General features: G+C 35.3%; 1 protein-coding gene across 1 annotated transcript in view; it reads left to right on the top strand.

Annotated features, from left to right (window-relative positions):
• VPS41 (vacuolar protein sorting 41 homolog (S. cerevisiae)) overlaps nucleotides 1–4,130 on the top strand; it is a 217,932-nt gene that overhangs the window by 31,536 nt on the left and 182,266 nt on the right. The gene's annotated exons all lie outside the window — the stretch shown is intronic.

A 4,130-nucleotide genomic window follows, 5' to 3' on the forward strand; every position in this document is an offset into this window, starting at 1 on the left:
AATGTAGGGGCCTGGGCAAGGCAGTAGCAGAAGACAAAGAGGAACTGACTCCAAGAAGATGCTTCTTGAGTCCAGTCAATAGGAAATATAGGGTAATGTGGAAGAGATGAGCTAGATGGGGAGTCAGGAAGATTCCAGTGTCTACTTCAGCCTTGTTACAGAAAAGTGAGTCCAGTGTAAACAGTGAGAGGAAAAAGATGTTCTAATCCTGAATTCTGACCCTAAAGATTGATTTCTTTTTGTTTAGATTATTCTTTTCTTCAAAGCGATACATTGCAATCCATTGGTGACCTCTTTTATATGGTTTTCTTCAGGCTGAAACAAATAATATGCTTTTGTATTAAATATGTTTTCAAAGAAAAGCAAATAATCAAATTAATTTCTGGGATTTTATTTTATTTTTTAAGTCCTACAAGTTACTGCTTGTTAGAGGCAGGTCTGAGCCCCCTTTGGAGCAAAGGTGTAATGGAACAAGTATTGTGTGAGAAGTCTACTCTGATGATGATGATTATTACAAAAATGAACAGTTATTTAGTATGGAAAACAGTGCTGGGCACTTTGGTATGCTCTTTAGGTGTCTTAATCTGCCCTGTGACTTGGCCACGATGATCGCTTCTGGTTTACAGATAAAGACACATACTTCAAGTTTTCGGAAACTTGCAAGGCTACCCAGTTGGTAAATGGATTTGGATCCCGTAGTTTGACTCCAGGGCTCCAGTCGCTAGTTATACTGCCTTTAACTTCCTTGTGACTTTCTGGTTTTAGGCCAAACTCTTCTTCTGTGTACCTTTATAGAATTTGACAGGATTAAAAAAAAAATCTTTGGAATTTTCCCTATGTATAAAAATGAAATTTTTGGGTAATATTACAGATTTCGATTTGTTCAACTTGTAGGAAAATATACCAATTTCAGAGTTGCTTTCTATTCTAGAGAATAGAGAATAGTTGATTTATATATAATATTAATTGTTTAATAAAGTTCCTGTTTTACTACACAATATATAATGCTGTTTATTTACAAAACAATTATAAAAATATTTATAAAATAATGTTAACTATAAGTGAGACCTCCTTAAAAGTACTCATTTCCATATTTAGAAATTTAGCTATAAGAGCATTCATTTCTTTGTATAATACAAAAATTTGGAAACAGGTTAAATATCCAGAAATAAGAAATTGATTAATAAAGGTTTATTCATATAATCCATATAATGGATTGTTATTCTGCCACTAACTTGATTAATGGCATTAATATTTAAGTAAAGAAAATATTCATATGTCCTTTTTCATGCTATCTTTATAATTTAAAAAGCTTTTTATAAAAATGCCATTAAGAACAGGAGTTGACAGGTGTTTTCTGTAGAGTTCTAGGTAGTAAATATTTCAAAGCTTTGCAGACAGAGGCAATATGGCACATATTATGTAGGTATGTAACTGTAGAAGTGTAAACATCATGCTTCGTTTACGGGCTGTACAAAAACGATGCTTGACTGGAATTGATCTGCAGGCTGTAGTTTGCTGATTCCCGATTTAGGATGTGTACTGGTTTCTCTCCATCCCACAAAATCCATATATAAGCAAAGGAAAAAAGCATACAAGACCATATTATCAGTGGGACATGTGCTTTTTATGTTATTTACTATCATTATCTAAATTTTCATTTTCTAAATTTTCTATAATAAATATGCATCACTTATATACTTAGCAAAATAACTTTTTTTTTTTTTAGCAAAACATATTCATCTTTATACATATTATAGGTGTCTTCTGTATTGATGTTTGGGTTGCAGAGCTATGGAACCCAGAATGAAATGGTATGTCTTTCCTTGCCCGTCTCAAACTCTCTAACAAGGGAGTTAGGAGAAAGATTTGGTTTATTTCTTAGCCAATTTTATTGTATTCAAGATTTTCTGTTAATATAAAGCCAAATTTGTTTGTTGTTTTACTACCCTTTTTTTCCTTGAGATATTAAGTTAAAAAAATCATTTTGAAATAACTGTATATTCACATGTAGTTAAGAAATAACACAGAGGTGGGAGGTCAAGGCGGGAGGATCACTTGAGGCCAGGAGTTTGAGACCAGCTGGGGCAGCACAGTGAGACCCTGTCTCTACAAAAAATTTAAAAATTCACTTGCCTGTAGTCCTGGTTACTTGGGAGGCTGACGTGGGAGGATCACTTGAGCTCAGGAGGTTGAGGCTGCATTGAACCACGATTATGCCACTGCACTCCAGACTGGACAGCAGAGCAAGACCCTATCTCTAAAAGAAAAAAAAAAAGGAGGAAAAACACAAAGATATTCTGAATACCCTTCACCCACTTTCCAAAGGGTAACATCTTACATAACTCTAGTATAATATCACACCAGGAAGTTGATACTGATACAAGGCACAGACCTTATTTGGATTTCACCCGTATTACATGCACTCATTTGTGTGTGCATGAGTTTGTGTGTACTTAGTTCTGTGCAGTTTTGTCATGGGAAGATTCATGTAGCCACCACTCCACTGCTGTGAAAATACAGGACAGTTTCATCACAAGGTTCCCTGTGCTCTCTTTTTGTCGTCACAGCCACTCCTTGCCGCATGTCCAACTCCTGGCAACTAGTAATCTGTTCTCCATCTGTATAATTTTGTCATGTTATACATACTATATGCATCAAACCATATAGAGTGTAACCTTTGGAAATTGGCTTTTTTTGGGGCTCTGCTAGTCTTTTAACTAGTTGTAGGTAGACCACTCACATTTAAAGTAATGATATGTTAAGGCGTAAGTCTGCCATTTTTTGGTTTTCTGTCTGTCTCCTCCGTTTTTCATTTCTCTTGTTTCTCTTTCCTTTCTTTCCTGTGCATTACTTGAGCATGTTTTAGGATTCCATCTTAATTTATAATATTTTTTAGTTACTTTGTATAATTTTCCTAGTGGTTACTCTAGGTATTGAAATATATGTACACAACTTATCACAGTCTACTGGTGTCCACAACATTTTGCCACTTCCAGTGAAGTGTGGAAACCTTACTTCCATTTAGTCCCTTTACCCTCCTTGCTTTTTAAGTGCAATTGTTTAAATATTTACTTTACGTACTTTGAGCGCCACATCAGTTGGTATTGTATTTTTTGGCTCCAACTATCAAATGTCGTTTAAGAAACTCATGAAAAGAATAATCTATTATATTTACCCCTATTTTCACTCATCTCTGTGTTCTCTTCTCCTTTTTGAAGTTCTAAGCCCTTTTTTCTGTTATCGTCTATCTCCTATCTTCTCTTCCTTTCTGTATAGAAAACTCCCATTAGCTACTCTTTAAGGATAGGCTTGCAAGTGACAAATTCTTAGTAATTTGAAATTTTTTAATATGAGAGTACCCTTTATCTTCTCTTCAGTTTTGAGGTGGTTTTTGTTTTTGTTTTGTTTTGTTTTGTTTTTTAACCAGATACAGCATTTGTGGTTGGCAATTCTTTTCTTTAAGGACATAAGGTATGTTGTGCCACTTCCCTCTGGCTTCTGTCATTTCAAGTGAGAAATCCATTTTCATTTGAATTGGTGCTTCCCATAAGTAATGTGCTGTTTCCCTAGCTGTTTTCAAGATTTTTTTTTTAACTTTAGTGTTTACAAGTTTAATTATAAGGTCTTTGGGCATAAGTTTCTTTTATTTTTCTTATTTGGGGTTTGCTCAGCTTCTGAGATCTGTATGTTTATGCCCTTCACTAAATTGTGAAAATTTTCAACCATTTTTTCTCCAAATACTTTTTCAGTCCTACTCACTCTCCCTGTGGAACTGTGATAACATGAATGTTGGCCCTTTTGTTATTTTTTTCACAGGCCCCTGATAAATTCTTTTTTTTTTAATTATACTTTAAGTTCTGGGTTACATGTGCAGAACATGCAGTTTTGCTACATAGATATACAAGAGCCATGGTGGTTTGCTGCACCCATCAACCTGTCACCTACATTAGTTATTTCTCCTAATGTTATCCCTCCCCTAGTCCCCCACCCCGCACAGGCCCCAGTGTGTGATGTTCCCCTCTCTGTGTCCATGTTTCTCATTGTTCAACTCCCGCTTATGAGTGAGAACATGCGTGTTTGGTTTTCTGATCTTGTGATAGCTTGCTGGGAATGATGGTTTCCTGCTT

This window comes from Mandrillus leucophaeus, unplaced genomic scaffold (genome assembly GCF_000951045.1).
Source record: "Mandrillus leucophaeus isolate KB7577 unplaced genomic scaffold, Mleu.le_1.0 Scaffold100, whole genome shotgun sequence".
Lineage (NCBI taxonomy): Eukaryota > Metazoa > Chordata > Mammalia > Primates > Cercopithecidae > Mandrillus > Mandrillus leucophaeus.